The sequence below is a fragment of the Phascolarctos cinereus genome, unplaced genomic scaffold (assembly GCF_003287225.1).
Source record: "Phascolarctos cinereus isolate Bilbo 61053 unplaced genomic scaffold, phaCin_HiC Scaffold_726;HRSCAF=1367, whole genome shotgun sequence".
Lineage (NCBI taxonomy): Eukaryota > Metazoa > Chordata > Mammalia > Diprotodontia > Phascolarctidae > Phascolarctos > Phascolarctos cinereus.
The window spans coordinates 362,721,296-362,745,544 of record NW_027556098.1 but is presented as its reverse complement, the minus strand read 5'-3'; the positions used below and the strand labels follow the sequence as shown (position 1 = coordinate 362,745,544).

The 24,249-nt window shown below is 40.6% G+C and overlaps 1 protein-coding gene across 8 annotated transcripts in view; it reads right to left on the bottom strand.

Annotated features, from left to right (window-relative positions):
* NFYC (nuclear transcription factor Y subunit gamma) overlaps positions 1-24,249 on the bottom strand; it is a 101,030-nt gene that overhangs the window by 67,824 nt on the left and 8,957 nt on the right. The window contains exons 1-3 of one of the 8 annotated variants that reach the window (XM_020983554.2): positions 4,025-4,440; positions 2,062-2,299; positions 174-234 (exon numbers count right to left, since the gene is read on the bottom strand). The exons of 2 other annotated variants lie outside the window; for them this stretch is intronic. The gene's annotated coding sequence lies outside the window, so the exon portion shown is untranslated. Of the gene's footprint in view, positions 1-173; positions 235-2,061; positions 2,300-4,024; positions 4,441-24,249 lie in introns of those variants that run through there. 5 more of the 8 variants (XM_020983552.2, XM_020983556.2, XM_020983553.2 and 2 more) reach the window with 5 other exon arrangements.

Genomic DNA, 24,249 nt, shown 5'->3' with positions numbered 1-24,249 from the left:
GTGGGCCTCGAGTCTCTTCTTCGGTCAAGTGAAGAGCCGAATTAGATGCAACTGATGGTCCCTTTTGTAGGACTGCCTAACTTGACAGGCAGGGGAGGGCAGTACGAAGGAAGAATGCTGGGTTTATCTGGTCAGCAGAGACCTGGTTTCCAGTCCTGGCTCTGACAACTTACTTGTGTGACCTTGGGGAAGTCACTTAATCTCTCTGAGCCTCAGCGTCATCAGCTTCCCCATCTGTAAAACAGAGATGACATAAGACTTGCAGCGTGTACCTCATGGGTTTATTGTGAAGGAAGCACTCTATCAATGTGAGGCTTGTAAAAAAGGTTTTTACTCCTGAATCTGTTATCACTACCGGAGATATGGAGAAAGCTCTTGTGTTGTGGCCTTTGAGTGCTTTAACTCCATCTCTGGACGGGTGAAGGTAAAAAGCAATAGTATTCGCCCAACAGCAGGGGCAAAGTCCAAATGTCAGAATGTTTCCAAAGAGAACAGGGCTCCCTCCCCTCTTGTTTCAGAAGACTGCTCTTTCCAAGCTAACCCATCCCATTTCACCCAAAGGGTTTTAATTCACAGAGAGGCCCATGCAAGTCTCACCAAGACTCAGTCAGGCCAAGAACAGTTCTTTCCAGACAAGGAAAGGAGGCATCTGAGCTGACCAGGCTTTATGGGAAGTGGCCTAATAGGACAGGAAGTGAAACACATCACAAACCACCCTCCCACCTCTGACCCCTGGGAACAAATAGCAAAAATTCTTTTTTAAAATATGTCCATAGATTTTCACTATATTATCATGAAACATGGTTTTATGAGATGAAGAATTTGGGAGAATATGCAGATCCTAAAGAGAAATCAACTTTACATTGTTCATTTTCCCATTAACCAAAGAAACAACAGCTAATGTATCCTAAGTCTGGAACTTGGAACAGATCAGCTTATAACTACAGTGACTGAAATAAAGGTAAACAAAAAAGCCCAGAGTTCACATTTAAAATTGGTCTGAATATAGAAAACATGACTTCTACCTAAAAATAATACCTTCAACCACTGAAACATAAGGAGATCTGTCATTGCAAACCTCAACAAAATAACTTATCCCATTTCTGCAGTGCTTAAAGGTTTATAAAGTGCTTTCTTCACAACCACTCTGTGAAAAATCCCTACCAGATGAGGAAACTGAGGTTTATAACACACCTAATCAAGATCAAACATCATTGAATCCAATCCCTTCTACTCCCAGGATCATTAGATTTAGAGTTGGAAGGTCCTTAGAAAGCATTTGGTAGAATTCTCTCTTTTGAAAAAAGAAAAGATTGAGGCCCAGAGAAGAAAAGAAACTTGCCCAAGGTACCCTAAGTAGTAACTAAGTGGCAAAGTCAATGAGAGACAAACTCAGGGAGATTGTCCTCTAACTCCAGACTCTTTCTACTACACTACACTGGCCTCACTTTTTTCAAGGGCAGATCAGTATGGAATTGAACCCTGATTCAAGGGGAAACTGCTTACACAGTATGTAGTCTTTGCAAACACAAATTAAACGGATGAGGAAACATCTGTATAAACAGGAGTGAAAAACATATTGTCTCTGCTCTCTTTCCAGTGGCAAAGTATAGGAATTGGTTAATAAAAGTAAAAAAAAATAAAATAAAATAAAGGAGATACCAATGCTAATAAGCTTTTTAAAGAATTCAAATACAATCAGATTTTTTCCTCAATTCCTTGGGAGAGATGCCTACATCTAGTCACACCTACTATAATTGCTTTTAACCTCCAATAACTAGGATCTGCCTGGCACAGCCAGAGACAGAATAGAACAACAAATTCCTCTAGCAATCCAGAGAAGTTTCAATTACCTCGGAGGCAGTTTCTCTCCTTCCACAAGCTCTGGTTCCCTGTGAGGTTACCTACTTGTCTCTGGAAAAATGACTGCCAAGAATGTAGAAAGGGCTCTCTTTTAGAAGGTTTCTATCAAATACAATAGGAAGGATTTTTAATGACCACAAGGCCCAGAGTCTAACTAGTTTCCCTCACAAGACTTACTGAATGTCTTTTGGTGCTTACCTAAACTTTTGGGTTCCCGTAGGCTGCTTTGTCTAGGCCTCTCCGATGTCCCCTCCTTCACCTTCACCTTCGACTTCCCTGTACAGTTCTGTACTTCTGCTGGATGGAGTCAGAATAGACCCCACAATTCCAAGGCTCTCATGCTTGCCAGTTAACAACACACTTGCCAGAATCCACAACTGGTTTAAAAATCATAAATACAATCTGGAGAAGTTGGTAACATGCAGATCAGAGACTGCTAAAAGAAAAAAAAATTAGCTTTCAGGTCCGCCCTGGTAAAATCTAATCGTTTCCAAGTGCCTACTTAATTTCCCAGAATGGCCATTTTCTGAAGTAAAGATAAGCATTCCAACTCCCCAAAAGAAGTTTCATAAACAAAACTATCCTGAACTCTTAAAATACCGTTCAGGGCCAAAACCTCTACAGATTAAGAAGAATGAATCTATTTTAGGCAGTTCACTCAACTATCATAACACAGTTTTAGACTTTCTTTTTAATGGGGTAGGGAGAGAGAAGTGAGGAGAGACTGAGAGCATAATGACTAACTTAGAATTCTAATTTGAATCTATAACCTATTCCTACTGACCCTTCCATCCAAATATCCCAAGCCCCCTCCATCTCTTTTCATCCTTGATCCAGCTTTTCAATCCAAAGCTGTATCAACAAACTTTGTCCTTCATGCTTTAAACTCTAGCAGCAGTATTTCAAGGTCACTCTTACTAACGTCTGAGGCCTGCTTCCAGCAACTTTGATGGCACTGCTGTTCCAACCACAGATGCCCCAAATCCAAACCCAAGTCTTTCCTTCTGGCTAAGTCCTTGACATCAAGGAGGGGGAATGTCCCCACCAGCCCCTGACAATTGCACAGGCCTGCTCCTTTCCTCTCCCGGGACTGTCCTTGTTGATGTGTTCAGCTTCTTGAACGTGCTCTACTGCAGGCACGTTCGAGTGACCTTCACTCCTTATTTGCGAATAAGAAAACAAAGAATTCCTTATATTTATCAAGTATTTAGTGAATGTTTGAACAAAGGATGGAAGATTTCATTATCCACAAGAACTAGCTGCTGAGATTTAGCAACTTGCAATGGCTTCACATTCCCTCACAAGCAAAAACTATCAGCATCTGCAAGGACAAGAAGCTGAGCTGCCTAGACTTAACTTTCCAAGTCACTAGAAAAATCATAGAATCTAGTTTGAACCCTATAAAGAACCTGTCCAGAAATGTGTAAAATGGGGGGGGGGAGAAATGTATCAAATTCAGTTAATAGAGATAGAGCAGAAAAGTGTATGTGCCTAGGTGTCAATGTGTATAAAATAGGAAATACTGTCACTCAGATTTACTAGTGTCTATAAGAACTAGGGGCAGGTGGGTTAAAACAAAGTTATGAAAGAATTTCCCTTGGTGAATTCAAGGCCTTCACCATGACACCCTAAAGCATAAGTGCAAATGCTAGTCTTTTTTCTTCCTAATTCAGAACAGCCCCCTTCCCAGTTTGAAAACACTAGGCTTGAGGAGCTCCAAGACAGCTCACCTCTGGCAAAAACCGTCTTTGGACAGTCCCGGCTATTCTATCGTATATGTAAAGCTTCCTCACACTGGAACAAAGGAACATTATTTGGAAAATAGTTCAGTTAATTCTTGAGCCTGGTTTGCCCACGGCACAGAGTTAAGTGTTTGGCGGCTGTTTCCTGGGGAAATGATTAACCTTCCTTCAGGGACCTGCTCTTCTCCACACTGAACTAGAGAAAAAAAAATTTTTTTTAAAGCCACCACCACCCCACCACCCCCAACCCCTCTGAAGGGCATGCGGGAGCTCCACCGAGGAGCCAGGGGCTGGAGGTGCGCCGGGAAGTATGCACGGAATGCAAAGGGGCCATTTTCTGAAACAGTGCAACTTGTCTACACTCGGCGAGGCCAAAACAGTTTCGATCATTTCAAGAGAAAACAAAGAAGGAAACTTACCGGGAACTGCATTAATTTTACATGGAGCTATTTATATCTCTCCTCGGACAGGGAGAAATTAAGTCACTGCTAGCCCTCCCCCCCAAGGACGGGGGAAACAAAAGGCGAAGGAGATGCTGAGCCAGGAGCCGAGAAGGTCCACTCCGGGGCGAGGGCGAACCGCGGCCCCCCCACCAAACTATTCGCCATTTTTCTTTGTCTTTCAGCTGACCCCTGCCTCAGTGAAAAACTCCGAGGCGGCCTCCACTGGAGCCCTGCAGCCTCCTTCCACTTTAACAGGCAAAGGCATTCAATCTATCCTGCTATTTGACACCGAGCCTCGCCTCCGGCCGCCTCATTGGCCGCACCGCCCTCTCGGCGACGGCCGCGCCGCCGCCATTGGCTCCTGCGCGTCATCAGGGCCCTCCTTCGGACACTTCCTGTTTTAAAGTTACCTTGAGAAGCAGAGCAGGGGTCAGTGGCGGGGGCCGTGGCCGAGAGGCCCCCTGCGGCGCCGTGGGGCGGCTGCCCAAGCCGCCCAGCACCGGCACCGCAGCCCCGGGCGCGGCCCCAAGGGGCGACACAGGCCGCGGCAAGGCTTTTCTCGTAATTATACAGCGGGGTGGGTACCTCACCCAGCCCGGGCGCTACTCATTGGCCGTCAGAGTTCCATTTAAAAAAATTGAAGATAATTTCGCTGCCTCTGATTGGCTGCCAAAGACGTCTGTATAACAGCATTACAGTCTCCTCGGGTAGTTTATGCAAGAAGCCAGCAGGCTCACGTCGGAAAGTTACTGTGGGAACTACGCTCGCAGTTTTAACGACAGGCAGGCGAAGGCAAACTCTTGGAGAGGCAGAGAACCCCCGAGAGCCCCCGCAGAAGCACCAGGCTGCCCCCGGGCCGCCGCCCGCCCTCTGCTATGAGGATCTTCCTCCTACTGGGATGCCCAAAGTCGCTCTACAAAGACCTTCTAGGATTCCCAAAGAGGCAGCGCCTAAACTTAACATCTAAAATTAGTACGGAACTGAGACATGTATGCAAGAGCACCACCCAATTCTCTTACCGAATTGGTGGTTAATAATAATAATACTGATAGTCAGCATTTACAAAGCGCTTTAAGATTTATAAAAACCTTTACATGTTAACTCATTTGTCAAAGGATATGAACCAATTTACAAAATAGGACACTGTTGCAAACAAAAAGTATTCAGTATTAGGAGTAATCAAAACAAAATAACCAAAATAATGAAATAAAATAACCAAGATACTAGTCCACATTCATCAAATTGCAGTAATAATTAAAAGTGACAAAATTCAGGGTGGAGGGGACTGCAAAGAAACAGGAACACACTGCTCTAGTAGAATTACGAAGTGATTCAATTTTTTGAGGGCAATTTGGCAGTACACAACAAGAATCATAAAAACAATCATATTCTGACCCAATAATGAAATTAGTGAGAATATATCCTAACAATGTTATAAAGGGGAAAAAACTGTTGAAAAAACACATGTAACATTATTTGTAATCATAAAGCTATAAACAACCTAAATGTCCAACAGCTGAACAGCTTAATACACTGCTATATCAAAGAATCAGATCTGTACCTGAGGCAGAATTCCACATAAAACATACTCAAGTGGTCATCCAACTTTTGCTTAAAGTTCTCCAATAAGGGAAACATGGGCACATTGCACTTTTAAACAGTTTTAATTGTTGGGAAGATTTTTTTAGATCCAACATAAACCTCTCTGCAAAGTCCATCCTGTTGCTCCCGCTGGGGCCAAGCAATTCAATTCAATAGGCCAGAGTACCCACTACACGGCAGGATACAAAAACAAAAAGGAAAAACAGTTCTTAGCTCAAAGAGCGTGCATTCTACAAGCTAAGTAAATACAAAATATACACAGAGCTATTTTGATATTGGTGGAGAGCTAAAGAGGCCTTGTAAGAAGGGAGTGGCTCTGAAGACAGCAAGGGATCCCACAAAAGGAGGGGTGAAAAAAAGTCAGCCTTTACACACTCATGGGGGGCCATCCTCCGCAAAGAAGGCTGGAGGTGGCATGTTAAAGCCTAATCCCTATAATAGCCCTTCAAATACTTGAAGACAACGATCACGATCGCCCTAAACCTGCTCTCTAGATTAAACATTTCTAGTTCTAATCCTTCCAACTCTCCAGCCCCTTTTCCAAGTCCACTGCCCTCCTCTGAGCAGTCTAACTTGTTCATGTGCTTCTGTGTGGTCTCATCAGGTCAGAGAACAGTTCAACTTTGTGCCATGAAGTAGGATAACTACAAGGACCATAAAGAAATCTGGACTTATATGAAGTAATATGAAAAGAAAACAGAACAAGGACAGCCTGTACACTATGATTATATAAAAGGAAAAATATACACACAAACATAGAGATGGACAAAGGACAGAAACAGACAGAGTTAACTAATAAGCTTTTATGAACACAAAGACATTCATTTTTTAAGTGTAAATAATTATAAACAAATGTATTAGTTTTGTTCTTGTTTAAAGCACAAATACAAATTATGGTGACCTTAAGATAGCACCCTTCCACCTAGAAGAATGGCAAATTTTTTTTTTAAATAAAAAGGTCCAAAGGTGGTGGGCCATGAGGAAACAGACACAAGAATACACTGTTGTTAGGACCACAGGGTTGTGTAAATATTTTGGATAGCAATACAGCAGTATACACTAAGAGTCACAAATCTTTTGACTCAGCAATTCCATTGCTAAGATTATCCCTAAAACATTGTTTAAAAGGAAAAAAGGACCCTTCTGTACAAATATATTCAAAACTGCTCTATTTGTTACAATAAATAACAAAGCTTTTATCTAATGACTGAATTATGATGCATTAATATAATCAACACACGTCATAAAACTACAACTATGAAACACATGAAGAAATATGGAAAGACCTATATGAAGTAAACAGAGTAAAATCAGCAGAACCAAAACTGTTTAGAGACTGAGTGTAACTATATTTAATATGAAAAAAGGGAAAGAAAACAGAAAAGGGTCCAGAATTTTAGGATAGGCTTAGAGAGTCACAAAACAAAAGTATTTTGTTTGTTAGTTGTGAATTCATTTGGTTCTGCCTTGTTAAATATGGATGGGTGTGTGTGTGTGTGTGTGTGTGTGTGTGTGTGTGTGTAAGAATTTTTTTTCACATGTTTTTGTCTTTTGTTGGCAGTTACTGAGTTTATGGGCAGCTATGTGGTTCAGTGGATAAAGTGCTGGGCCTGAAATCAGAATGACTCATCTTCCTGAGTTCAAATCTGGCCTCAGACATTTACTATCTATGTGACCCTGGACAAGTCACTTAACTCTGCATCAGTTTCCTCATCTGTAAAATACGATAGAGAAGGAAACAGGAAAACACTCTAGTATCTTTGCCAAGAAAACCTAAATGAGGTCACAGAGATTCAGACACTGAACAACAATATTGTTTATAAATTTTTTCAAAAGCTACATACATGCATAATCTTTCTTAAGGATCTGCCCTTATAACTATGAAAGACTTATAAATTGTAGACCAGCATCATGACAAAGGACTTTATATACTCTGAAATACTACCACTAAACTATCAGAGTAGGAATGCTGAAATAATAATACGGTATAGTGGGGAAAGGCACTGGGTTTATTTGGAGTCAAAAGACCTGGGTCTGAGTCCTGGCTTCATCAGTTCCGAGTTACAAGACCTTGACAAACTGCCTTAGCTCACTAAGCTTCACCATCCTCATCTGTAAAATAGGGACTGTCATGTAAAATATGGATTGAATTAGGTGATATATAAGATCTTCTCTAGCTTGGTCATTCCATGATCCCTTGTAGGAGGGCCAAAAAAGGAAGACAATTCAAGGGGAAGCGGCTTCAATAAATGACAGCACTGCTTTAAATCCACAGAACAGAACTAAAATCAGACAAATGCACTATATTCTGATGGAATATATGCGTGTGTATGTATAGACATACATATATAAAAGAGAGTAATATAAAATGTTATGGATTAGTTCTTAAGAAAGCCTACTTAAGACTTGGATTCAGTAAATCCCTTTCTTTCCCCCCCAAACTTGCAAATGTAAGCAGTAAGACTGGTATTCAGGAATGGTTTGATAGATCTACTTCTTTGGCTTGCTTTGAGTGTTCTGAAGCTCAGTGGATAGAGCAGTGTTCTGGAGATGAGATGCGTTTACTCATTTCAGGTATAGTTCCATGCAGTCTATAACTACTCAAGCTTTAGAAGGTGTAAGTATAACCCTTGGCATCTGGGTGATGCCTCAACATGGTTAAAGTTAAGATACTTAAAACCTCTTTCAGCTATACATAATTCCACTAATGCTTCTATAGAACCCTGACATCCCTCTAATAACAGAGGCCATTAATAACTACCCAAGCTGCCTCCAATCAAACTATAAGTGGAATGTCCTGAGAGTAAAAATGACTGCAGCTGTTTGGCCATCCCAGTGGTGATGGGTAAAAGGATAAATGCAAACTACATCTGCTATTCACTTGGCTGAAAAAGACCAAATCCCTTAGAAAGTTCCCTCATTTGTCCTCAGAAAATACCATCCTTAGTCTCTTAAGAGATTGAGGCAGGCATTGAAATAAAGGCCAGCTGATATAGCTGGTCACTTTGCCAGCTACTCTTTTGCGTGGTTTCCTTTCCCATACCCCCTAAAAACACTTTATTTTGTTTGTTTTTTTAGGCAATTGGGGTTAAGTGACTTGCCCAGGGTCACACAGCTAGTAAATGTCAACTGTTTGGTCTGAGGCCAAATGCGGTCCTCCTGACAAGGGCCCGTGCTCCATCCACTGCGCCACCTAGCTGCCCCTTTCCAAAAAAACACTTTAACACAATGAAAACCAAATTTTTACTGTCCTGTTAAACACTTACTCTGTTATTAAGCATGGAATATAATACTACTTTCTGTAAGAAATGAAGAAATGGCTTTAGAAAAACCCAGGAAAAGTCATTCCCCAACTGATAAATGGTAAAAGGATATGAACAGGCAGTTTTCAGAAGAAATTACAGCTATCCATAGTTGTATGAAAAAATGTTCTAAATCACTATTGATTAGATAAATGCAAATCAAAACGACTCTGAGGTACCACATCACACCTATCAGATTGGCTAACATGACAAAACAGGAAAATGATAAATACTGGAGAAAATGTGGGAAAATTGACACAATAATGCACTGTTGGTGGAGTTGTGAATTGATCCAACCATTCTGGAGAGCAATTTGGAACTACCCCCAAAGGCCTATAAAACTGTGTATACCTTTTGACCCAGCGATACCACTTCTAGGGCTGTATCCCAAAAACGGAAAAAAGACCCACATGTACAAAAATACTTATACCAGCTCTTTTTGTGGTGGCCAAAAATTGGAAATTGAGGGGATGCCCATCAGTGGGGGAATGGCTGAATAAGTTGTGGTATATATGAATGTAAAGGAATACTATTGTGCTATAAGACATGATGAGCAGGCAGACTTCAAAAAAACCTGGAAAGACTTACATGAACTGATGCAGAGGAAATGAGCAGAACCAGGAGAACATTGTACACAATAACAGCCACTGTTTTTGTGTGATGACTGACTTTGATAGACTTAGCTCTTCTCAGCAATACAAGGATCTAAGACAACTCCAAAAGACTCATGATGGAAAAAGCTATCCATATCCAGAGAAAGAATTATGGAGTCTGAATGCAGATGGAAGCAAAACTATCTGTTCTCCTTTTCCTTTGTTGTTAGTCTTTCTTGTTCTTTGTCTTTCTTGTGGTTTCTCCCATTTGTTCTAACTCTTCAATACATCATGACTAATGTAAAAGTATGTTTAATATGAATGTATAAGTAGAGCCTATATCAGACTGCACACTGTCTTAGGAAGGGGGGAGGAGAGGAAGAGGGAGAAAATTCAAAACTCAAAATCTTATGGAAGTGAAAGTTGAAAACTAAAAATAAATAAATTATGAAAGAAAGAAAGAAAGAAAGAAAGAAAGAAAGAAAGAAAGAAAGAAAGAAAGAAAGAAAGAAAGAAAGAAAGAAAGAAAGACAGACCCAGAAGACTCATATGGACTGATGTAAAGTGAAGTGAGTAAGCATAACCACAAAAACCATTTATGTGCTAACATCAGCTTTGTAAAAACAAGCAATTTTGAAGACTTAAGAATTCTCATCAATGAAATGGTTCACAATGATTCCAGAGGTCAGATGATGAAAAATGCTCTTCACCTAACAAAGAGATGATGGACCAATACACACGAGACACGTTACTACTGGATGTGGTCAATTTGGGAATCTGTTTTGCTTGATTGCTTATTTCTTACAAGGGTTTTGTTTCCCTTTCTGAAGGGAGATAGAAAGGAGAAAAATGAATACTTAAAAACCAAAAATCAAATTTATTTTAAAAAATGTTCATAAGTAAAGTGAAGTACATTAGAATAGATCTTCCATGGGCCTTAACAGCAAAAGAGAGCGAGAGAGAGAGAGAGAGAGAGAGAGAGAGAGAGAGAGAGAGAGAGAGAGAGAGAGAAAGAGAGACAGACAGACAAGAAAGTAGGCAGGTCAGAATAAAGCATTCCTCAATCATACTAGGATGATATCACTGTAAACTTTAAATCTCCTCGTCTATCTTTTTTTTTAGAAGTGTGATATAGTGGAAATAGTATTAGTCTTAGAGTAAGAATAACTGGGTTCCAATCCAACATTGATACTTACCAGCTGTGGGAACCTAGGAAAATCATTTAACCTCTTTGAGACTCAGCTACCTCATCTACAAAATGTGGATAGTATTAGACTTACTGTGAAGAAAGCACTTTGTTAATTTCAAAATTTCTACAGAAATTTGAGTTATTATGGTGAAAGGACCAAAAACCACATCACATAACGATCAGCTGAAGTAGAGGAGTACTTTGACTGAAAAAGATTAGACCTAGAGGGGACACGATCATAGTCTTTAAATGTGACGGCAAGGAGAAGGGAACATTTACTAAGCACCTACTATGTGCCAGGCACTGTGCTGAGCACTTCACAAATATCTCATTTGATCCCCACTACAACCCTGTGAGGGGTTTTACAGTTGAAACAGACAGAGGTGAAGTGACTTATCCAGCGTCACACAGCTTGGAAACGTCTGGGGGCTGGATTTGAACTTAGATTTTCCAGACTCTGGGCCCACTGCAGCACCAAGATTTATTAAATACCTAAGTGTCATGCACAATTCAAGGGGCTTGGGATACAAATACTGTACAAAGAAACACTGTCTATTCCCAACGTGTGAAGGTGTGTCATATAGAAAAATGGACTCGTTCTCCATGACTGCAGAGTACAGAACAGGGATCAGTGAGTGGACATCACATTGAGGCAGATATTTTTGCTCCACATACAGAACCTAACAAGGAAAGAAAGCTGCCTAACAATATAATGGATTGCCTTTTAAGAGGCAGTGTGATAAGCATCCTTTCACTAGAGGTGTTCAAGCAGAGGCTAGATGATCAGGTGGCAGGGCTGCTGAAGAAAGAATTCTTGTGTTGGCTGAGGAGTGGGCCAGTTGACCTCTCAGGCTCCTTCTAATTGGGAAGAGCCTATGTTCTTTTTTCACTGCGCTTGTTCTTTGGAATTTTGCAACATTCACTTTCAATTGTTTTGTGGTTCTTGTAGTCACTGTGCTGTAGTTTAACAGGTATGAGAAAAAACCTTTCCCTTATTTCTTTGCAGAAGTGGGAACTATGGGTATGAAATATGGCATGTATTTTCAGCATTGGTCCATGTGTTGATCAGTTTTGCTAATTTTTTCCTCTTCTTCCTCTTTTCATTTAAAAAAATACATATTCGTTGTATGAGATGCCTCTCTGGGAGGGAAGAAATTAAGAGAAATGCAGGCAATGTAAAAACCAATGACATCAACTAAAAAACCTTTTGGGGGGGGCGCGAGGCAATTGGGGTTAAATGACCTGCCCAGGGTCACACAGCTAGTAAGTGTCAAGTGTGTGGTCTGAGGCCACATTTGAATTCAGGTCCTCCTGATTCCAGGGCTGGTGCTCTATCCACTGCACCACCTAGCTGCCCCTCCAAAATTTATTTAAAAAAAAATCTGTGATTCTAAGATACCTTGCTAACAGTTTTATAAAGAATAAAAAGTAGTAACAAAATTAGTAACTGCTAAATTTGGAATTTATCTACCTCAAAGAGTGGTAATAATAATTACTGTAGCCAGCATTCATATAGCACTTTAAGGATTGCAAAGTACTTTACAAATATTATCATTACAATAACTTTAGGAGATTGGTGGATAAGTGACTTTGCCAGGGTCAAAAAATAAAGAAATGGTCTTTTAATTTTAGATCAAATACACTATCACTGGTCTTAGTTTTGTTATTCACAATAATAACAGGATAGGAATTTAGAAAGGATACTTACTAGTAACACTACTGAGAAGGAGCTGTGCTAGAGTGAAGAAATTTCTGGACCTGGACTAACATGGGTTTTGATTCAGCCACTTCTTACCTATGAAATCACTTCACTTTTGTGAACCTCAGCTTCTTCATCTGTAAAATTAAGGTTACAAGGATCCGTGCTTATCCTGTTTCACAGAGCGGTTATAAGGAGCAAATGAGACAATTAAATTTAATTAACAAATACTTATGAAGTGCCTGCTATGTACTTCACTGTACTAGGCACTAGGATTACAAAGACAAGAATTAAACAGTATCTGACCTTATGGAACTTACATTCCACTCACTGATAAGTACACAAGTAAATACATTCAAAGTAATTTAAAACAGGAGAAAATATTAATAACTAGGGTGAAGGGGAGAAAAAGTGTCTTGAAAGGCCTTACATTACTACGCTCCTGGAAGCACCTGGACTGTGCTTTAAAGGAAGCTAAGAACTCTACTCTGTTGAGGTATGTAAAGTACTTTGCAAACTGCAAAGCACCAGTTATAATCATTATTACTTTTCACACTAAATGAGCATGATTAAAAACTGGACTTAGTTATTGCTTCCTCCAACTCCCTCTCCCCCTCCACCAACGCCCATAGCATGTGGATCACAGGCTCATAGATCTGGAGGGGATCTCAGAGGACATCTAGCCCAACCCCCTCATTTTACGGATGAGGAAACTGAGTCTCAAAGAGGTGCACTGACTTACTACAGATCACCCAGGGCATAGGCCTAAGCAGTGGGGTCTGAGGCTAGAAGGTACCCTGACTCCAGAGCCAGGCTCATACCACTGTCACCAGGCCACCTCTCTATGTTAGACTAGTCAGCACTCCAAATGTCTACTGGACATCCTCCACCTGGGTGTCTCACTGAGACTCAGTAAAACTCAACAATTCCAAAATAAAATTTATCATTTCTACCTGCCCCCCCCTTTATTCTGGCTACACCATTTCTGTCAATGGCATTCAATCTCCCCAATCTGAAGCCAAAATCTATCCCTTTACACAATAATCAAGCTACTCTCCCTAATGGACAGATCTGACCATGCCATTTCTCACCTTATAAGACTTCTAAGCTCCCTAATGCCTCTGCACTCAGCTGTCCAATGGCTCCCCTGCTTTCCAGGCCTAACCCACTACACTTTCTACATACCAGGTTGCTGCCAAACACACACCCTGTACTTTTGAGCTCTGTTGCTCACAGCCACAGAGTCCTCTCTCTCTCTCCTTTTCCCAGGGAATGCTTAACCATGGTTTAAAAACCCAACTGAAATACTGTCCCAGGAAGTCTTCTCTGATTCCACTCCCCAAATCTGTGACCTTTTCCTCCTCTGACCTCACAAAGCACTTTGTTTTGCAGCTTTCCAAAGGATTTATTTTTTTAATCATTAGTTAACTCTGCATGCTTCCTACAGACACTAAGGTTCTTAACTGCTAGGACTTCTTTAAACCTTTTTATTTTCCTCAAAGCAGGTTTAGCAGTGTGCTCTGCATATAAGTGCTTAATCAATCAATAAACACTTATTAAGCACTTGCTATGTGCTAGCCACTGTACAAATAAGCACTGAGAATACAAAAAGAGGCAAAAAACACTCTGCCCTCAAGGAGCTCACAATCTAATATAGGAGACAATAAGCAAACAAGTATGTACAAAGCAAGCTATGCACAGGATAAATAGGAAAACAATTAACAGAGGGAAAGCACTCAAATTAAGAGGGGCTGGGGAAGGATTCCTGTAGGAGGCAGAATTTTAGTCAGGACTTAAAAGAAGTCAGAAAGGTTAATAGTCAGAGCAGGGAGAGAGTGTTCCAGTCAGAGAAAATATCAAGAAATGGAGTGTCTTGCTCACGGAAGAGCCAGGAGGTCAGAATCACTGGATGGTAAGAGTATGCTGGGAGGAGTGCAAGTTTTAAAAGACTGCACACAAGTAGGAGGAGGTTTGGTTATGAAGGGCTTTGAATGCCAAACAGCACAATTGGGAGCCACTGGAGTTTACTGAGTAAGGTGGGGTGGGGAGGGGAGACATGATCAGACCTGTACTTTAGGAAAATCCCTTGGGTGGCTGAATAGAGAATGGTGTAGAGTGGGGATCGACTTGAGGCAAGCAGACCCATCAGCAGGTTATTGTGATAGTCCAGACTTGAGGCGATGAGGACCTGCACTACAGTGATAGCAGTGCTAAAGGAAAGAAGGGGGCATATTTGCGAAATGTTGCAAAGGCCTTAGAAACAGACTGGATACTGGGGGAGGGGGAGGGAGACAGAGAATGAGAGATAGTGAAGAATCCACTTCACTAAGTTATGAGCCTGAGTAACTGAGAGGATGGTGTTGCCCTCTACAGTAATTTGGAAGGTAGGAGGGGGAGAGGGTTTAGGAAGAAAGATAATGAATTCAGTTTTGGAGATGCATAATTTAAGATGTCTACTGGACATCCAGTTTGCAATGTCTGAAAGGCAGTTGGAGATCTGAAATGGGAGGTGAGCCGATAGGTTGTGGTGGGATGGGTAGATTTGAAAATCATCAGCATAGGAATGGTAATTAAATCCAAGATAAGCAGTACAGAAGGGAGAAGAAAAGAGGACCCAGACCAGAACCCTGCGGTTGGAGGGTGTGAACTATTGGAGGGTCCAACAAAGGAGACAGAGAAGGAATGAACAGTCAGACAGGTAGGAGAACCAGGACAGGATGGTGTCCTGAAAACTTAGAGAGAAGAGCACATCAAAGAGAGAGGAATCAACAGTGTCAAAGGCAATGGGGTGGTCAACAAGAATGAGGATCGAGAAAAAGGCCATTGGATTTGACCATTACATAACTTTGGAGAAAGCAGTTTCAGTGGAATGATAAGGGGAAGCCAGATCATAAGGGGTTAAAAAGAGAGTAAGAGGAGAGAAAGCTGAGGCATTTACTATAGGTGCCCCTTTGAGGAGTTTACCTACAAAGATCCAAAGAGATATAGGACCACAGTTAGTGGTGATAGAAGTATCAAAGGAAGGTTTTTTTCAGGACAGGGAGACATGGGCATGCATGTTTGTAGATAGTAGGAAATGAGCTAGTAGAGCGAGAGATTGAAAATAAGTGAAAGAGTGAGGATGACAGAAGGGGCAATCTGTTGGAGGAGATAGGATGGAATGGGATCACTTGAACAAGAAGAGGGCTTAGCTTTGGTAAGGAGTAGGGCCACTTCAACATGAGAGACAGGGGTAAAGGAGGAGGAATGGCAGAAGGTACCTGTGTGATAGGAGATGAGGAAGAAGATAGAAAACAGAGTTCACAGCAAATCACTTCAATTTTTCCAGTAAAAATTTCAGTAAAACATGAGGCAAAGTTCTCATCTGAAAGACTGGAGAGAGGTTTAAGGAAGGATAAATAGGTTTTGGCCAAGTCAGTGGGGGAGGTACAGCAGGATTGCCTAGCAGCAGTGAGGGCCCAATTGGGATTGTGTAATATAAATCTGTCGTAGACCCAGTCAGAATGGTTGTGTGAGTTTCTCCACCTTCAGCATGCAGCATGTGTGGAGGACTGAAGGTGATGAATGGTAGTAGTGATTCTTCAAGGCTAAGGCTTAGGGTGTAATCAGAAATATGATAAGACATAATCAGCATATAATAAGGAGTCTGAAGGAGGACGACATCAAGGTGAATTGGTTCACCAATCAGTCAAGATGGGGAGGAGAGAGGTTAGTGTAGAAGAGATGGATTGGGAAAGAACTGAGGGTTCAAGATATTGGAAGTCATGGTGCAAAGAGTGGGGTTTTATAAGGGAAGACTGAGGGAAATACAAAAAGTCAATAGATTATAGGTCAGAGGGGGATTTGTTTTTTTGAATGAGTAGTTCAAGTGGGTGATGGTGAGATCAAAGTTATGACCATCCTTGTGTTACATTTTTTAAAATAATGTTTTGTATTATTAAATTGAACTGAGTTAATCCTTTGATTTGACACCTTCTCCATTATTTATCTGAAAATATGGAAGGTGTCCTTCCATATCTCCAGAATTAGCAATGGTCTGGAAGCCTATAAAAAAGCCAGGGAGAGAAGGTATGCTATTCAGTCCTCACCACATCCTTCAGCAATGAATGCAGACTTCAACTCTCCTTGGCCATGGGCATTAGAGAGAAGGGGCTAAAAACAACTGCTCATTTACTACCCAACACTTTCCAAAGTAGATGTGAACTCCTTCCCCACTCCCCACACCCAAGAGCTACCTAGGATTTGCAGAATTCCAAACATCTGCTCCCATCCACCATGCTTTCCAGTACCAAAAACATGGTGGTGTTTTACTAATTTATGTCCCTCAGTATTTTACAAAAGGCATCATGCTAATCACACTTGTCTATACTTGAAGATACATACAAAATTTCCCTTCCATGGCCAAAATCAGAAAGCAAGTGCTACTGGGGGAGGGAGAAGTCAAATTATTCCTGAATTTCAAATCTCCTGCCACTCATCTTTCATTTTACCTGCTTCTTTCCGTTGACACTGTCACCCTGGTGCAGACCCACATCACCTCTGGGCTGGACCTGCTACACTAGCTTGCTTATTGGTGTTAGCTGGGGCAATGCATAAGAACACTGAGCTGGAATGTGGAAGACCTGAATTCAAATACAGCTGCATATAGGCAAGTCTTAACCTGTCTGCCTTGATCTCCTCAACAGCAAAACAGGAATAATAATAGCACCTACATCCCAGGGTGGTTTGAGGATCAGATGAGATATTTGTAAAGCACTTAGCACAGGGCCTGGCACATAGTAAGTACTTAAATGCCTGATGACTGACTCACTCTCACTTTCACTCTTACTGATATGGACCAAGAATCCATTAAGGTATCTCAGCAATTCCAATTGGTCTACTCCTCATCAAACCTCTTTCTGGCCCCTATCCTCAAGCACCTTTCCAGCTCCTCTGCTGGAAAATGCCCTTGGATATACAACATGGCATTCAAGGGTCATAACAAGTATTAAAAACCTCATCTGCCACATGTGCTTTCAAACATGACGCATCTTTCCCAGTCCCTCTCCTTTGTCTGTAAAACACAACCTGAACATCTGTTGCCTGTTGGAGTCTTTGCCTGTACGTATACAGGTCCTATACATGTCCACATTTACAATATTGGGGGAAAAACCTAGTCTTGAAGGTGAGAGACCTGGATTCAAGTCTGGTTTCTTTTGATTCCTGTGTGACACTTAACCTCTAAACCTCAGCTTCTTCATCTATGAAATGGGTAATGATGCCCACAGCACCTATCTCAAAGGATTGCAGTGAAGACTCAAATGAGATAATGATGTAAATCACTCTTACTATCATTTTTATCATCACCATCTGTAAGCCTATCTGTTGCAAAACACTGAGCTGCACTGATTGAGGGAAATTCCGTCACTGGGGGGTTAGTTCCCTACACCAATGAAACCACAGCTCTGATCCAAAAAATCCCACAAGTACTACGCTGCACTTATGTAGGTCTTGTATACAGTCTTACGATTCTGAATGAATGGATGATAAAAGAGAGTAACGGGTTTCTCTTTGGCAACCACGACTCAACATACAGGTTACTACAATCCTAGCTACAGAAGATTCCCTTGGGCACTTAAGTTCCTTATAGTTTAAAGCTGAATGAAGACTTTGGGGACAGCCCGTGTATGTGACAGAGTTGTGCCCACAAAGCAAAGAACTGATTTAACCACAGACTGTGGTATGCTGTCCCCTTCAAAGTTGTTTGCTGTTGGGCTGTTTGGTCTGGACTATGGTTTTGTCTTAGCCTTAGAGAGTTGCCCAAGTCACTGAGAAGGTTGAGTGGCTTGCCCGTGGTGACACAACATTTAATCTTCCTGACTCCCAGGCCAACCCTCTGCCCACCTGAACTGCTCAGCCCCTTCAAGACAGTCTTTGAGAAAGACTCTACAGGCATGATACTCTCAGGAAAAGGTGGCCTTCTCCATTCACATGGCTTGTTGTTAGTTGTTGTTATAAGCAAGCCCCACCACAACATGGCTAGCTAAAGCTGGTCAGTGGTGCCCTGGAATTATTTCCCTCACACATTCCCTTCCGAACTGCCCCCAGGGCCTGAACAGACATGGAGGGAAGTGCCCTCACCAGATCTACCAGGTAGGAAACACCCAGTTTCTGAGGCCCAGAAAGGGGAACTTGTGAGGAGTCAATATTACCAGCATAAAAATCATACAGTTTCAGGTCTCTGATGGACCTAATGTGAACTCTGATATAGTCTGAATTCTGGTCACCATGAATGGAGACCCTCACCCAAATTGCTCATATTCCCATGTAACTATGTGCCACCTTCTGCTCTGTAAAAAATCACTTAATGTTTTTCTGAGATGGATTGACATTAGGTCTCTGGGGAAGTGATGACTAGACAATTATTCCAATAATATCAACACTGTATCTCTGAAATCCTTTCTCAGAAATGCCTTTCAGTGACAATTCATGCGCCACACCTTTTTTTTTTTAATTTAGAACAGGATTTTCCAGCTTGATCCACCTGCTAATTTACCAGATTAGTGGTCCTTTCAAAAAATCAAACTCACCCTACTGAGAAGATCCAAGATAAAGAACCCCTATAATCTAATGGTAGTTCCAGAAGTGGGGAAAGTACCCCCAGGCTCCGAAGGTAGCTCTGGAAGTACAAAAGGGATCCCACTGTCTGAAGGCAGTTTCTGAAGTGGAGATACTCCCAAACTTTTCTGTGCAGTGGCAGCATAGCTGAAGTTGTAGTGGGGAAAAAAATCCCTGGGTCTGGGGGGTAGCTCTGACACTTAGGAGCTGTAATTATGGGCCAGTTGCTTTACTTTTCTGAACCTCAGTTTCCTCATCTGTAAAATGGAGATGATAATACTTGAACTACCTGCCTCACGAGAATGCGGTGGGAAAACACTTTTAAAACCTTAGAGTACTATACAAATGTAAGCTACTATTGCTGTTATTAATATACAGTCTCCCAAAGTGACTACGTTGAAAGGCATATTAATTTACATGCAGAAACCCAAAATGTTTTTAAAATAAAGTCAACCACATTGTTCCAAAATAAAAGCGGCTTTTATAATGAGCACGATACATTGCCAGATACTCACTTTTCAAATGATTATATTTATTAACTTTTATATAGTACTTCATGAGATCTGATCCTTACAAATACCTGTGAGGGGAGTGGGAGTATTATTATTATTTTCCCCATTTTACATATGAGGCTCATAGAAAGTCAAACACCTAGCAAGGATAAAGACCTAGGAATTGAACTGGGGTTTTCTGATGCAAAAATTCAATGTTCCTTCCTGGTACTAGACAAAAATCATCCCTAGGGGTAGCTTTAGAGATGGAAGTGGGGGGTGAAGGGATGTTCATTTCTGAGTCAATTTCCAAATTTAAGAAAAACCGAGTAAAGACAATGTACATGTCCATTCTGACAGTCTCTCAGTATTACAGGAGTGGTTTTCTGCAGACTCTTGTTTTCCTTTTAATTCAAATATTTATCAAGCATCTACTCTGCACAATCTACTGTGCCAGGGGCTGGAAAGGCTACAAAGCTCAATCAGACATGACCTTGCCTTCAATGAGTGAATGAGGAAAGAGGCCTTTGAGAGTAAACTGTCTGACAGGGAAAAGCAAAGCAAAAGTATCTATTACATACATATATAGGGATATATAGATATATATGTATATATGTGTGTATGTATATATACATATATGTATGTATGTATATATACTACATATATACATATATATATATACACACACACACACACACACACACACACAGAGAGAAACTCTACAAATTAGAATACGATCAATGGATAAAACAATTTTAAGTCCGACAATTTAGTACTAATGAAACGAGTCAGTTTAAATGCCACCATAAATAGCAATCTTCTGTCTACCCAATAACTGCTAGCCCAAAAGGCTTTGCCTCCTACAAGGCCAGGATCTTTATTTGTTTGAAAAGGAACATGTTCCCTGCCCTTTGGCTACAGGCTAAAACAACAATTAACTATACAAAAAGTTTAAAAATCCAAAGAGACAACTCTAGTATGAAGAGGTCTATAGCACTTCCTTATTTCCTTTTTGAAATGGCTGTGCAATGTCCACTGGAAGGACACAAGGGATGACATACTGACTGAGCTCTGGGCTCAATACAATCACCTCATTACACAAAGATCATTGGACAAACTGGCAGCAGAGGAAGGGAAGGCAAGGATAACAGTAATGAAGAGAACTTTAGGAACTATCAACCTAGAATGGAGCTGGACCAACAACAATGTAAAATACCCCCCATCCCAGAATCATTTCCTATGAGTCATCTTGTCCCTTGTCATTACTTTTGAGCAAAGCTAACCCTGACTATTTGTATCCCATATTCAGGAATATGTGGTCAAGAATAGAACAATTCTTTAATCTGATTTATAAGGAAATAGTGTGAGATTTAAATAGGTAGCACTCACTTAAGTTCAAGGGAAGTCTTTACATACCTAGATAGAGGCTTGAATCTTACCTAGATTTGTAACAGTCAGAAAGAAAACATTCAAATAGAAGAGGCCTCTACTCCAATCCTCTAAACCAGAAGAGGGGAACCTGCAGCCTGGAAGCCACATGTGGCCTTCTAGGTCCTTGGTTTCTGTCTTTTGACTGAGTCCAAATTTTAGAGAACAAATCCTTTTATTAAGGGGATTTGCTCTGTGAAGTCTAGATTCAGTCAAAGGGCCATAATCAAGGACCTAGAGGGCCACATGTGGCCTCAAGGCCACAGGTTCCTCACCCCACCTCTAAACCATATGGTCAGTAAAGGAGCATGGATACATAGCCTCAGTGCCTAAAAGAAATTAAGCTTCTGTTAAATGTATCTGTCCAAAGACAGGAACTTTACTAAAAGCTTTATTAAAAGCTCAAAAACATAGCCCATACAACTAGGCCAAAGACAAGTACCAGCACAGATGTGGGTACATGTGGGAATGAGATAAATTTTTAAAGCTAAGGAAAAGGTTGACAGAGGGAGGGATTTTTACCCAAAAAGTCTAGGACTTGCTTTCTTCTGAGCTGACAGACTTACTTCCAGACCAACAAATAAAACAATATAGATTTCATGTTTTGGACAAAGCACAAAAACATATATGTTTTCCTTAGGTTTGAACAGTCACAATTTTCTTAGAAAAAGTTCTTGGGGGTTTAGTTTTATTCTTATCTAAACCATTTTGGATCTGAAGTCAGAGGACCTGGGCCTCAGTTTCTTGTCTGTAAAATAAGGATGTCAGACAAGCTGATTCTAAAGTCCCTTCCAGCTTTAAATCCATCACCCTGTGATCTCATGATCAGAACAGAGTATATAAGAAGGACATGGTATCTACAGAAGCAGTCAGGAAATAATCTTTCTCTGACACAAAGACAGGGTCTAGAGCAATGGTCCTCAAATTTTTTGGTCTCAGGTCTCCTTTGCATTCTTAAAAATTGTTGAAGATCCCAAAGAGCTTTTATTAAATGTGAATTATGTGTATTCATATTTGCTATATTAGAAATTTAAACTGATAAAATTAAAATACTTAACTATTAATTCATTTTAAAAGAATAAACCTATCACCTATTAATATAAAAATCTTTATGAAAAATAACTATATTCTCCAAAACAAAAAAAAATAGGAAAGCGGCACTGTTTTATATAGTTTTTGCAAATTTCTTTAATGTCTAGTTTTATAGGAGACAACTCGATTCTCATATCGGCTCCTACATTCAGTTATCTGTTGATTTGGTTGAAGAATATGAAGAAAATCTGGCCTCACACAGACATTTACTTGGAAAAGGGAGGAATAATTTAATAGGCAAGTAACATCTTAGCATTATGAAAATAGTTTTGACCTCAAGGACACCCTGAAAAGGTCTTGAGGACTCCCAAGGGTCTGCGGACCACACTTTGAGAAATGTTGGTCTGTAGTGTACAACACACCATTATGCCATGCCAGCCCAAAAAAATCCACTGACACAGGTAAATTAAGAGATTATTTCCTCCATCATTATTACAATGAAATCTTATCATATAACAGATTATATAGGAAAACTAAACAATTACAAAAGATCCTGAATGGCTGTCAAAATAGATCAGATTAAGGCTAAGACTCTATCTCACCGTTTCACCCAATATTTTAAATCTAGTTCCCTCCTGGACACACTATATAAAGGGATGGTGCTGGGCAGGTGTTCTATGTCGATGTAGAAAAACAGTGAAAGGACCTTGTAGCCTTCCTAACTTGTCATATGAAAAACTATATAAACAAAACGAAAAAGAAATGTTCCTGGCTATCAGATAACTCAAAACCAGTTTGCTTTCATCACAAGAAACAGGAATGTCTTTCCTTAGGAGCCAGCGTGAGGATGGAATGAACTTCAGAGGTCATATCCGCTGCTCTCTACGGAGACAAGGCAATCACAGCTTAGTAAGCAGCTTTAAGTCTTGCCTTTTAAATCAGTTGCTTCTTCTTCTTGTCCAACAGTAATTCTTAGTTTCACTTTCTTTCTTGGGCAGTGGCAGGGGGAGGTGACAACGGATTACAGGACTTCAAACATAAGCAGGACTTAAATGACCCACATTTGATGAATGGAATAATAATCCTAATTCTGTATCTCTTGGCTGTATCCTTATTAACAGGAGGTAGTGTGAGTAATTATCACCCTCATTTTACAGAGAAGGAAACCAAGCCTTAAGGTGAGTAAGTGATTTGCCCAAGGTCACAGAGACATTAAGTGCTGGAATCAGGAGTTGAACCTTGGTTGAGCTACACTTTTGCAGGTTGCCTGCCTGTGCAGATTTCATAGTTTCCCGCTTCCAAGCCCACAGGTAAATTCCCAGTGCACATATTTTGACCTCCATTTCTCCCCAAAACTGGGTAGCTAGGTGACACAGTGGATAGAGTACAGGCCCTGGAGTCAGGAAGACTCATCTTCCTGAGTTCAAATCTGGCCTCAGACACTTCGTAGCTGTGTGATCCTGGGCAAGTCACTTAACCCTGTTTGCCTCAGTTTCCTCATCTGTAAAATATGCTGGAGAAGGAAACAGGAAAACACTCTAGTATCTTTGCCAAGAAAACCTCAAATGAGGTCACAGAGAGTTGGACACAACTGAAACCGACTAAACAAAAATAGGGACAAGGAAAACTGTACCATCTCTTTGAAGATGTCATTAGTCTATTTCAGGGGTTCTTAACCTTTTTTTCTGTCACAGACTTCTTTGGCAAAGGCTTCTGGTGAAGCCTATAGACCCCTTTTCCAAATAATGTTTCTAAATGCATAAAATATATAGAATTACAAAGGAAATTAATTATATTGAAATACTTATCAAAATATTTTTAAAAATGAGTTTTAACAACCCCTGATCTACATCTAAACAGCAAATGTTTAGTAAGTGGATGTGCTAGGCAGAGGACCATTTTGGGATAATTTAGGTAAATCTGGCCCCCTAACTCAAAGGAACTTTGAATCTAGGGTTGGCATAATAGACTAAACATAATTATGATGTATAATATTACATACTAAGTGCATTTAGAGAGACAAAAATTGCAATGTGAGGTAGTAAAGGGAATTACCAAGAGGCTTAGGGTTATATAAATAAAATACCTATGAACACAACCGAGAATAATATTTCAGTTATTTTCTCATGTTGTTCATCTACTTGGAAAAACATGAAGTCGGAGGTTCAAAGACAGGTTTCAACATACACATAACTACACTGTTCCTACCCACCCCCAAAGAAAACAAGCTCCTCGAGGCAGCCAGAGATTGCTTCACTTCCATCCGGG